This window comes from Acanthochromis polyacanthus, chromosome 7, assembly GCF_021347895.1.
Source record: "Acanthochromis polyacanthus isolate Apoly-LR-REF ecotype Palm Island chromosome 7, KAUST_Apoly_ChrSc, whole genome shotgun sequence".
In the NCBI taxonomy this organism is placed as follows: domain Eukaryota; kingdom Metazoa; phylum Chordata; class Actinopteri; family Pomacentridae; genus Acanthochromis; species Acanthochromis polyacanthus.
Window position 1 is genome coordinate 16,730,540 of NC_067119.1, and position 13,954 is coordinate 16,744,493.

At 40.1% G+C, this 13,954-nt stretch overlaps 1 protein-coding gene across 1 annotated transcript in view; it reads right to left on the reverse strand.

The window, feature by feature from the left end:
• Nucleotides 1-13,954, reverse strand: part of grid2 (glutamate receptor, ionotropic, delta 2) — a 537,930-nt gene that overhangs the window by 19,264 nt on the left and 504,712 nt on the right.

Here is a 13,954-nt window from a genome sequence, read left to right on the forward strand (position 1 = left end):
TGGAATAAGAGCAATCCCACGTATCAAAGACGCCAGGCAATGTTTTGTCAAAATATTTCATCATTTATTGCTTGGAATTCAGCCATCTTCTAAAGATTTATTGTCAGAGTTCACATATTTTCATGTCTGTCAGAAAGAGAGGAATGCTTTATGTTTGGAGTTGCCGTTTGTTGTCTCTGCTCATGAGTTGGTTGTTCTTATGTGTCACAAATGTCATGTCACACAGATTTTGTGTGGCACTTTAAGAGTGGCAGTAAACAGTGGCATTTTCTTGTTTCATCTACTTTAACATCTATACACAGAATGGACAGTAAATGTCTTTGTGACAGATTTGCTATGAAAGGTGTTTAAAGTTGACATTTGAGGCAAATTATTAACATCTCATAGTGTGAAGAGAGAAATAGCGATGTCACCGACATATAAATGCTACAGAAATGCCCACTTGATTTTAAATGTAATATTGCTGTGTGTTAAGGTTCTGTAAGGTAAAGATGGATTTTCTGATGCGATTTTCAAATATTAATACAAAGACTCACTAAATTTTAACAATTTCCTGTCAAAAGGATGCCAAACAAAGCAACAACTACTAACTAAAATACATTCCCCCTAATTTGATCAAAGATCAAACAGATCAAAACATTTCAGAAAGAGACTTTCATCAGAGGACTTATTAGGACGTGACTAAGCTGCGTGTGTCTTTGAGTCTTTATGGGAGGACAGAGCAGAACAGATTTGAAATTCAGGACAGAGTGCTCTCTCTCACCCCTCTATTACGACCCTGTCTTCCAGTGGAGCTCATCATCTATCATTCTGCACTAATTGGCCTATCAGAGTTATGCAAAGGCTGCTTCCCCAACAGGCCCTTGAATCAAACCCTAACACCGACATCCACTCACAAGAACATGCACACACATGCATATTGCCTACATTCACATTATGCTTACTCATTATCTCATTGAAAGTAATCTTTTGTCCTGCCCACAGATATATTGTCAAAGCACACTGATTTGACTCTACAATTGTACAACACTAGAAGGAAATAGGACAGATATTATGGCCATGATGAGAATATTGTGTAATTCTTGCTGGTGTGTTTTGAAATGCTTAAAACTGTCTGGATTATGACAGATAATTGAAAGTGAAGAGGAACATGCTTACTTGCCACTACAGGGCCTCTTTTTAGATAAGACAGCACTCTAACAAGCTAATTATCAAATCACCTTTCAGCTTGCCTGGGAAATTCTTGTTCTGATGTGTTTGAGTGTGGTCACCCACAGATATGGATGTTCAGAAGGACTCCACACGTAATATCAGCTACTGGCAAGTCTGGAATAGATCTTTGCTAACTCCTGGCAGCTACTCTCACAGATTACTCCTTAGCTGCTCACACTCCTATACTTATCTATGAGAGAGGACGTGAGCGTGGTGGTGTTCATTTTTAAACACACAAAAGCAGTTACCACTGTTCTTCATTTATCTCTATCCTTTGGCTGACAGGCAGGATGAAAGGCCACTGTGAGCTGCCGGACAAAAACATGGGTTGAGTCAAAGGTTTCCGGCAGTACACCATCTGTCTGGCTCTCTAATTTGGCTGTCGCTGCCTCACCAAAGAAACACATCCTCCCTCAGAAAAACACACAGGCAGATAGATGCATGCCCCAGACATAAAGGCCTGTACACACACACACACACACACACACACACACACACACACATCTGCAATGCACAGTTTGTTCAGAAACAATGATGTAATGTGAGTTACGACTAGCTAATTAAAGTGTGTCGCAGCCTTTGTGTCTTCGTGAAAGATTGACTATATTGCGCTAAGTTTGATGGAGTTGTGATAAAGCACAGCAGAACAAGCCTGGCATCTACTTTATTTCCTCCACAGCAGTGTGCTTTACCCTGCGCAGTAATCCAAAGCTTTACCCCCTTCATCTTAATATGTAGTGGTATGCTTTGTGTTGAAAGAATATACAGTTAGATTTGGTTCTTAGTTTTTTTCCCCCTTCCTTCAAGGCCTGTTCCCCCCCTCAAGGATTCATCACTCTGCACATAGCTGCCCGAGGTATCAGGAAATAGATCACTTTAATCACTGAGAATAGCATCTACTATACATCATTTCAGTCTGAGGACATATGGTATAGGTATTAGTGTCATGTCTTGCAGTATATAATGATGGGGTTGCTATATTAATGTCAACTACAGAGCATCTAATTAAATGCTTCATTGTCATCTAAAATATACGGTACAGGAGGTGGTTTCAGTGTCAATGTCAGCCGCATGCATGGGGGGAGTAAAGTGTGTGTGATAGGTGAAACGTAATTACAGAAAAAGAGTAATGTGTGTGTGTTTAAATGGCACTCATGGCCAGTCCTGTGTGTGTGTGTGTGTGTGTGTGCGCGCCTGTATACATGTCACCATGGCTATATGTGTGTTTCTATTTGTCATGCTGTACGCATACACGCAGTGTGGACGGGTATGGTGTGTGCATCGTACTGCGTCACGAAACAGCTGGTGGGCTGCAAGTGTGCATTAACACTGTGTGTGTAATGAGTTATCACCTTGCTTTAAGATCATTGACTTTGACTGGGGAGATCTATAATGACTGTAACACTCCCACTGGCTGTTAAAGCAAATGAGCAAGGGTTGTCCATGTGATGAGGGGCAACTGTTGTGTGCCGCTATGTGTGTGTATGTGTGTTTGTGTGTGTGTGTGTGTGCATGCTCTGTCACTGCCTCTCCATTCTCTCCGCAGTAGCCGTTACTCTCTGTATGTGTGCGTGTGGATTGGTGTTGCCATGGTAACTCTATGGCAGCAGCCTTGATGGTGGGATGATCACACATTATTAGTTGACTCAAACTGGGGAAAAAAAGAACACCACAGCAATTTGGATAAAGCACCAAGGGGCAGAAGACGAGAAGAAAAAAAAAAGACAGAGTGGAAATGAGAGACAGCTGCAAGTTCTGTCAAATGACAAAACACTTTGGAGGGAGGAATTTACTGAGATCACACACAAGGATAAAGAACATGAGAAGGTGAGACAAGATGATGAGAAGAATGTAGGTATAGTTACACAGCTGTAGTGTGGACATGTGTCTAAGGAAGAAGACAACCCATTTTCCAATCAGGCAGGGCACAGACATGGGTAAATATTTGTTCAGTTTCCTGTGTGTGAGGACACATTCTGTATGTCTGACTTAGTGAGGACGAATCTGAAATGTAGATTCAAGAGTGAAGCCTAGCTCAGTCACTTGCATAAAATCCCAAAAGTCTCATATTAAAAGCAGTGTGCTGCCTTTTGTGGACATAAAAGCAATTTTCTTGCGTTTGATTTAATCAGAGTATTGCATATCCCATTCTGAGTTGGAATCTGTATATATGAATTTATATTACCTAAAAAATTGGGCTTTTTGGAGTTCATCTGACAACAATGTCTACTGGTAACTGCTTTAATGAGCTGTTCCTGATGGTATAAATGATATCCCTAGTGGAGTGAAAATGGACTGTTAAGAGATGTCATGCCGTGTCGCTGTGCCGCTGCTGGGGTACACGGAGTGTCTTTCTAACTCAAATAGATGGTGGGGCTGCTCCAAACAGAGACTAGGGGCTACAAAGTGAGTTTTGAAAGCCTGTTATCTCAGCACCTGGCAAACTGATCGTTGAGTCACTGGTATTGATCAACTTGGCTTTCAACCCCCCTCTAGATATATTAGGGCTATTTTCTGCTATGGGACGATAAAAATCTTACTTACTGCCCTTTAAATGTGCTATAACTCCATATATTGTGTTGATTCGGCAGTCTTCTCCAGTCCCATCCATAAGACCCCTATAAATGCAGGTGATGTCCCAAGCTTCTCTTTCCCCCAAGTAGCAAGTTTTACTGCGGCTGGAGCCCGTTAAAATGCAGGGCGACGCGGGTTAGATGATCAAGCTTAATGTGAAACAGTTCAGTGAATTTCAGAGCTAGCTAGATAGACTTAACTGTTTCTGTGAAAGGTGTCAGGGAACAGTGCATCATCTCGGAGTGCACTGCCTTCTGTGGAACAGTGAAATATGTCTGCAACAGTTACAAGAATAGTCTTCTGCTGTCACCTCTGGAGCAAACACAGTTTTAAGCTGGATAGGGTGAAAAAGTCGGAGTGAAGTTGTGGTGAAGTGAGAACAGAATGAGGAGGACAGATGTGAGTCAGCCCAAAAATAAGGGAGGATGGAAGATTGAGTGAGAAAATTAGAGAGGAGAAAGACAAAAATCCTGGCAGTATGTTCAGGCTGAATGGATGGCTGACGAGAAATTGGACAATGGAGGGAGGGAGAGCACAGGTGGAAAAAGTAAAGGAGACAGGATAGAGGAAGAGGGGAAAAAATGGATATGATGAGTGAACAGAAGAGGAATGTCAAATGAAATGAGCAGAGAAGGAGAAGAGGAGGGGGATGAGAGACAGAGGTGTTATGCTAAAATGAGTTTGTTGCTCTGAGACGACCGCTGACTGTCAGTTCCTTAAATGAGAACAACACTGGGCTGACAGCTCACTTACTAGCTAAACACAAAGCTGGCAACATCAGTACTCTCTAGCTGCGTCACTCGTGTTAGTCCCACTGGAAAGCATGATAGAGAATAATGTTCATATACCAAAGCCAAAACAAAATCCGGTAAAGTGGCTTCATTGTAGTTCTGATGAGTACAAGCCCGTCTTAGAAAGCATGAAACTTGTTTGCGAAACCATCTGCACTGAAACACACAGTGAAACATACATATAGAAGGTTTTTCAAGGGGGAAACCTTGGTCAACCTTAATCAGTATTTCAATTACTCTGGGTAGGTGAGAGTGACACAGTGATTAGGGAGGTCAGCCTTCACCTTCAGAGCTTAGCTCAAGAACCCATGTCAGCAAACAGCCCACTGAAGTATTCTTAAATGCTAAATCGCCACAAGCTTAAGGTTTGCTGAACCTAATTTTTGACCTGCCTGGAGAGGAGAATGGGCATCAATAAAACATCAGATTACTATCATTATTGTGTTGATTTTACTATGTAACCTCCCTCCAGATGCAAGCCAAACTTGTCAAAGACTATCAGCAAGAGGCACAAGAATGGCTAAGACTGACCCGTGATGCACTCGCTTCATTCGTTTGTAAAAATTTGCTCATCAGGGCAGCGACTGAGTGTTAGTCAGGAGACTCAGTGGGATCGACCCAATCAGTGAAGTGCACCAGCACCAGATTATTCTCTCCCTGCGTTTAAATTAAAAAAAAAATTAAAAAAGCTGACAGAAGTTGAGATAGAAGCACACTGACCCACAGCCACACATCACACATCAATATCCTGACGCCTGGAAAGTCTGTTTATTCAACCACACACTTCTGCAGTCATCTCAGACAGAAGAAATACTCTTTCAGCTCTGGTCGTGCATATTTGAGTTTATGTTGGAGTAAGTTTTTCTTTTCTTTTCTTTTTTCTTTTTTGGTGCCAAATATAAAAAGGGAACCACATAAGTCTCACCAGTAGACTTTCTAGTCATAGAATGAGTATTTTACCGGCCTCATTTCAGTGGCAGAGATAACATGCTGCTCTATCTCACAGCTACAGTGTGTAGAACCCGCTTGGATATTGAGGAAATTTTGCTGAATTTCTAATGCCAGACTGAAACATAATAAATGAGAACAGCCTGGATTTTAGCTGTCCCAGACACATTTGACAGATCAAAGAACACACTGACGAACTGTCTCATGCATTCTGATTTGCTCAAGATCTCCAGCACTCTAACACGACATCCATGACTAAAGGTTCTGACGGCTATAGGCTATAGCCAACGTATCATCACCATGGTGATTAAAAATTGCAAATTGTGACTTGAAACCAGATTACTTCTACTGTGCAAGAAGCATAAATTGCAATCAATGCTCAAGCTGGGTGAACTTAGGATTTCCAACTCATATCGACTTCCCTCTGACAAGCAAAGAATCCGTATTTGTTTTTGGATTCTGCCTGGTATTCTCTTTCTTTGTGTTTAATGCACATGGAACTCCTGTTTTGCATGCCATCCATTACAGTTAAGTCAAGTCAAAACTCAAGTCCAAATGAAGAGTCTTGTATGTCTTGTAACTCAAACTGTGCACAATGCCATGATATCCACAGACCCAAATATGTAGATCTGCTTGGGTGGAAGCATGGAAACACACAGAAAGAGTGTCACCACAGGCAATAAGCACATCATAAACATGAAAACTCCACAGAGACAATAAAATATGGAGCAATACTAAAATACATTATCCCACTGTGAGGCACCAGTGCTAATCACTAAGCCACCATGTTGCACTTTCAATTAACAGTGTCAATATACCGAAAAGCCCAAGGAATAGGACGGGTAAGGTTATTTACCCACGGGTCTTTGGTCCCTCAAGTAACATTGGGGAAGCCTAATTATTCCAATTAGCACTCTCAGGGTTCAATGTCATACACTTTGTCAACAAAGTTTTCAATTAAGCATCATTAAGGCACAGTGTGCGGGTGAACTGGAACAGATTATCAAGCTGAACTATGATAAACAACGCACAAACGTAAAACAGCCATTAACCATCATTAACACATCGAGAGAGAGAGAGAGAGAGAGAGAGAGAGATCTATCATTAATTGTGATTAATAAAGATTTAATGAATGTACTAAGTGTGTGGGCAGAGTTTGACTGTGATAGATGGGTAGAAGACTGACGGTTTTAGAGAGAGAGAGCTTAGACAAAGACAGAGACAGCAAGATTAGATTGACATCTGACATTTAATCAATTTTTTTTTGTCATTTGGAACAATGTCACTGTGTGAAAACAAACACACACACACACGCACACACACACACACACACATACGAACACACACACACACAATCCGTTCTTTGTTCAGCAGCCTTGGGAAAAAACCCAATATTTTCCCCCATGGATGGTGATTTCCGTGGATTGGAAACTGAGGGCTTTAGAGCCTTGAGCTTTACTCGAGCTCACTCTTTGTATGTATGATTGAACAGAAGAAGAAGAAACGACAAATCAAATAACATTTTAGCTTTTGGCTGCTCCGCTTTGATCAAGACTTATTTCGAATATGCTCGAGGTATTATGGTACTACAAAGAACCTTAAAAATGAGAGGCACATTTCTCAAAACATGAAACTCTACGTTGTTTTGATTCTGAAATCTAAGACCAGATTTCGAACCATCTTGATTGTTATAAGTGATCAAATGCACAGTAATTGCTGCACTGTATTGTAAATTGTGCTGTTTGCTAGTGTCTTTTTCACACTCTGCTGTTATTGTGCACTTTTTGCCTTTCAAAAGGAAAATCTGGATTGAGGTGGTGCTGGTTTATACAATAAATTAATCAATAAGAAAGAGAGAGACAGAAAGAGAGGCGGGGAAAAAAAAACTCTGACTCTGACAAAATGTCAATACTTGAGTCAATATGTCCCCCGGTGCCATGGGCCCCAAACAGCAGAACAGCAGGCAAAGCGAAAAGTCTGACATTTCTCAGTGAAAAGTGTTTTTTTGTAATGTTCCTGCAATACTTGAATTAATCTTGTAATAATAATAACAATAGACTACCTTGCTGCTCTCTGCAGTCGCATATAGACATGCACTGCTGCTCTGTTAGCACTGGAAAATCACAGAATAAGTACAAATAAATACGAACAAAGAAAAAGTGATAACTTATATCCTAGCGACTATAAGGCCTGCAATTAATTGTGCCATTATCAGTTCATCTGCTGTTTATTTTCCTAAAGAATTGATAGTTCAGCTGGTGGAAAGTCAGAAAATATTGAAGGGTCATTCGAATTTCCTAGAACAAAAGGTGACATTTCAGAAACTTCGCTTTTTCTACCCAATAGTCCCACATTTTACCACCGAAAGAAGAAAAAAAGGAAAGCAGAACATTGTCGCATTGTGAAAGCTTAAATCACAGCCTGACATTTATGGTTCACAAATGACTGTTGTTCAGCTTCTATCATTTGACTGCTGACTTAATCGGCAAATTGTGTGGTCTCTATCTGACTGGCCTGATTTTGGCTGCTAATTGTGTCTCCAATTGGTAAAACTGTGCTCTCTTTCTTTTTGCAGTTGTTTCGGCATAAAAACTGCACCGAGTAATGAATGTGTGACTCACAGACAAACTTCAAATAGAGCTGACCTGATTCTTCAGGTCAGGTGAAATCAGATTTTTTTATCGGCTGTGTGCAAGGACAATTACAGAGACTTTCTTGTCATTTCATTAAATGTATTTTATTGACAGCTCTTTTACCAGTAAATACCACTTCACCAATAGTTATACTCTCAAATTGCTTTTAAAAAATTGCCTGAGACAGCTGTAACAAAAAGCTAACAGTACAGGAAAAGGTATTACAGCCAGAGCCTTCTTCTGCAGACTCTGTTTACAACCCCTCTGCTGAGACTAAAATGTAAGATTTACATGGGCAACGGCAGCCTTAAAAGCCATTTATATGTGCCCTTCACTGGTGCAATTTAGTTTATCTCTGTCATATACATTTCCAAAGAAAAACTTCACTATACGATTCATAAAATTTCACTTCAAGGTTTGCAATAACCAAACTTTCAGAAGTCAGTTCATCAAGAGTTTTTTAACTATTGCTGACAATTTTATTGTCATGAGTGCTACTGACATAAAAGCTTGCGAGAATACTGAAAGCACCACAAACAAACAGTTTATGAGCTATATTCAGTTTACTTTCTATTCAATATCACTTAAAAACAACTCTTAGTCAGGACAACTTTCATATTAGTGACATTCCTTGCTATGGTTTTGCCTCAACTTATTGTCTGGATAGGATATGAAATCAACGCATGAAAGAGCTGTGGCTGTAGAGAGAACAATGAAGAATGTATGCATGAATTGTTGGATTCATGGCTGAAATTAAAGCTGCACTAAAGATATTCAGAGTCAAGGAGAAAAAAATAACTAATACTTAAAAGTTATCGTGCACATTTGCACATCCCATCGCTCTCATGGCATTTTATTAAACATATGACAATGACAAAATGAATAATCTCTGGGCAACGTATTATCGCCACAAAAGACCAAATGACATAAAGTCATGCTATTCACATGAAACCCAAAATCAGCAATCCAATATCAAACTTTAACAAAAGGCCTCTCAGATGCAGATTTTACATCTCGGAAATACATGTTTCTATTTCTGTGAAAATACCATCCTCTTTATGTGGAAGAACATGCATTTCCTCCCCAGATAAGAAATACAAACCACTCAGGCCCTCAGAAAATACTAATCCCTACTTTCATACAAACCATGTCAGGAAATTACATGCCACAGTCTAACAGGCTAATATAATTTCTACAGAGTGAAGCCAGCCTCTGGTGCTTGCTCACCACAGCAATCTAACCCGTGGCCTCTGAGGTGTGATTTATCTGTGTTTGTGGCAGTGATTTGTCGCTGTTGTATGCGTCATTTGGCCCCTCCAGCGTACCATACAGCATGCGCTGCCATCGTCCCCACAGAAATATAGCGCACCATGGCTCTATTTTAGACACATTCGGCTATCGGCCCTCAGGCGACCAATGAACGGCTGCCTGCAGCCAGGTAATAAAACAACAATATAGCTGTATCTTGTGAACAGATCCTGATCATATGGTAGACGTGGTGCTCTTTACTAACCCAATATGTGCTCAAATTCAGAGTATATTTGAATGACAGCAGAACAGCATGATCGACCGCGATAATAATAAACAAGCATGTAATTAATTTGCTTTGAACTGTTTGTTCCGGCTGACATTTATCATCTACTTTCAGTCAATTTGCTACACTCATCGAGTCACTCCTAAAAATCAAAATGGCGCCGTCCTGATGACTCATCCAGTGGAACCTGCATGCATCCTGCATTCAAAATTTAAAACATTCATTCAATATGCACAATAAAACACCCTGAAGATGTCCATCTGCTATGGATTAAATCTTCTTTAAAATTTTCACATCAGTGCACACAGACAAACAGAGACAAAAATAATAAATGCCTGTGAGAAGGGGTTTATGTTTTTTGTTCCAAATCTTGCCCCTTCAGCACTTCAAAACAACATGTCAGTAGCTGTCAGCTTAAATTAGCGAACTATCCCTTTATAGCACTTTTTTCTGAGTCTGGTAAATCTTCAGGCTGTCTCCATCAATCAAACACACACACACACACACAAACGTGAACACACTTGCACGGTATTTGTTCTACAGTGTCGACAAATACTCCCAGATCCACACACTCGCACCGATATGAAGTGGTGCTGCACTTGAACTCAGGCAATGGCTTCTTCATAACAAACAAAGTGGATGAAAACGATAAAGTTGTAGCAATCTGTTGGTTTCTACAGACACTGCCCTTCTCTCTTTCTCTTCAAAGTGTCAAAACAAATAAATTCTTTTTCATCTCTCATATTACCTCCAGGGACCTGAAGATAGCAAACACTCCGCTAGCATGCAGAACAAACACACACACTCACACACAAATATAAAAGCAAATACTCCTTAGAAGTTGTAGATTCTCGCTCCAATTACACCACCGAATCAATGACTGCTATTTACATTTTTTATCGATTAATGTTTTAATTATGTCATCTCACATTTGGGGGCTGTTTAAGATTTCAAGTTCTTCACTCTAATTTATTTAGTTAGGACCATTTATTTAGATCAATATTGCTTTTGAAAAAAGAGCCAAACAAGAGACTGCAGAAGCAATAGTGCCACACAATGACATGAATCAAAACAATCTAAAAATATGAACGACAATATCAACGAGCACGCTTTAAAGTCCCTCAAAGGAATGCATGCTTCTTATTTCAGGTTGTACTGGAGCGCATAGGTTTTGGTTTCCAAAAGAAGTGCAGGTTGGTTTAGGGCATGATGGAGCTGGGTAAAATGAATAACTGTGGGACACCCTTCTAGATAGTTCCCTGCAGTTGCTTTGAAAGTGACAGCCAGAACTGTCTACAAAGAAGATATGAAGCCAGCTATAAGCAGAATTATCCACAACCCATGAAAAGCAGCTCATCTGACAAAATGATGCGATACAATCAAAAGCCGTGCGCAGATCTATCTTACACAGATAGCATACATTCTTCTAAAACAAAGACAGAAAAGCCTGTGGCTGTGGTTATCTTTCAATAGCAATGCTGCGTCAAGACATGAAATATCCAAAAAAAGATGCAAGAAAAGACAAGAGATATTATATTTACATTGAAACTGCAGTCTCAGATCCTTTGAGCAAATACGTGTGCTTATGCTTGCTGCTGAGAAGAGATATGCAGCCTTAAAGTCAGTGGAGAGCAGTGAGATGTATGTTTGAGGTTGTCACAATTTTAAAAAACAACAAGTAAATAAATTAAGCAGCATACTCTGAGATCTGAAATGCTGGGGTGTGCTCGCAAAAATGGATGATTGACAGCTTTCACACCAGCCCAAGTGAACTGTACAAAGCACGCAAACAGAACGAAGTTTAAACGTAGTGAACCAAACAGATGTGAAGATGTGAAGTGGAAAACGCATGCTGTAGACTGAATGTTTTTGGGCGGCAGACTAAGTTACCAATATAATAAACTAAGCAACTATAGCAGGGAATGTACTGCCAATGTTGTGCTGCAATGGTGGACTATCAGTAAATCCCAGTTGTCTCAGATGAAAGATCATAGAACTAGCCAGTGTGAAATGGTCACTGTAGAAGTGGGGGTTGAGTCCTCAGCTCTCCATCCATGTGGCTCTTCAGTCTACTTCTTCTTCATCTCATCATTCGTAGGAACTTTAAACAAGACGGAGATGTTCTACAAATTCTGGCAACCAGAGAAGATGCATTTGCTGAACAAAGGTGTAGAACACCAGTAAACTGTGGGCTGTAGTAGGTGTAGTAACGACACTCATGTTAATACACTCTGGTTTTTATATTGTTCTAGCGTTAGTGGTTCTGGTCAGGTAAAGTGTGGCTCCAGTACATCATTATGACATAATTTCTGGCTGTTCCAAAAAATCCTGACCACAAAATGATGAAAATCTATTTAACAGTGTAACTTGACAATTCACTACTACATAATTCAATGTCTTTATGCTTTTCCAGCAATTATTTTTTGGTGCGAAAACGTATTTCCAAAAAAAATTATTTCCACTGGTTTGAGCAGATGTTGGCTGCTTATGTAGTTCCTCACTCTGGCTGTGGCAGTTTCTGGCCAGCGTGAGCCTTGACTACACTGCACTGTGTGTTGCTGCTTTAAAATGATCCCCTTTTAGCAGATGAAATTCATACGATACGCATAGCAGTCTACTGACAACAATAAAATCTTGCCCATCACAGCATTCTACGCTGACTGCTGCCTACAGAGATTGTCACTGACTTCCTGATTATTTAACAACTCCAACGTTTTTTGCTCCTGACAAAGTGAAAGCATGTGTTTGCAAAAGCGCATTGAGTGGTGAGTTCGTATTCAATAATATAGTACCTATGGAAACTAAAGCAGAAAGCAGTATGAATGCAGATGTCATCCACAATTTGCTATTATTCATTATTATTTAAGTTGATTATGTTCAAATGCTGTATGCGTTGGTTGAGTTACTGAGGAAAAGGACCATGTAACGCAATAAATTTGATCACAACACGAACCTAACTGAAAGATGCATGGACAGGTCTCCTAAGATATCTCAACATTTCTCTCCATGCTGTCAAGCCAGAGACTGCTAATTCGATTCCTGTTAAACCTCCACTTTGTGCTTCATTAACCAGTGTAATAGAGAATGTCAGGATGAAAAATCTAAAAATCACTGCAAAGAAAAACAAAACAATTATACCTCTGTGATTATTTTTTTCTCTCTTGATAATTTCTCTCTCTGTTTTTACTTCAACCACTGGGACCAGTGTGAGCAAACTGTTTGAAGCTGTCTTCTCACGAGTATGACATTGCCCCTGAAATAATAGGAGTAAATTGGAAACATGGCCTGTCAATTAATTGCTTGTTTATTCTAATAAAGGCCATGATAGGCAATATTCTGAAGTGCAACGCTTCACCAGATATCCAGCTATAAACACTCCGCTAAGCTCACAAATTTTAGCCCAAGCACATAACAGTGTGTCTCCTAATATACACACAATACACATAACAAAGAAACAGCACTGACTGTTTTACATAATGTAAATTTACACAGCTTAATGAAGGCATTACACATATTTGTTTTCCCTCATCTCCAAATAATCTCACGCTTGACGACAAATAAAGCCGACAGGATTCTCTGTTGGGATGCGAGCAATCCTTATGTGGCCTTCACAGGAGCACTTCACCTCGTACGACTGAACCTGCAGCCTGGTGATGTGGTTTACATCGCAGCATGGCATTAAAGATTAATGCAAACGAACCAACAAGCAAAGACTCAGCATTGTGGAAGTGGCTGGGAGGAGATGAGTGAATGACCTTTTGTGTGGCGGTTGCAGAAATTATCAGGCTTCCTAGTAGCCGTGAGGGGACAGTTAGATAGCGAATAAATGAATAAATTCAGTTACTGTCTTGATCAATGAGATACTTTGAACCAACAAAACCCTGACTGTGTGCTACAGCGACAAGATAAACAACTGAGATCAGCCGGGCTACAGCTCTGCTCCACTGTCTATTGTTGACTTATTTGTGAAGCCGAGTTGTCACACTTGCCTCAGCGTAAACTGCCGGTTCACGCTGGAGCTGCAAAAGTGCCATTTTACTCTTCCTCTGAAAGATAGATGTACAGTTTAATCTGTCATTTACTTGGCGTCTGACCTACAGAACAGATTCCTCAAGCACTGCAGAGGGGAAACCTTTATGGGAATGGCAATTTCCCTTTGACTGAAAATAATTTGGAGAGATAATAAAAAACTTACTTGACCTCTCCAGAAGTAGGAGAAAGTATATGGAGGCATTTTTCATATCTCTTCTCAAATATATATA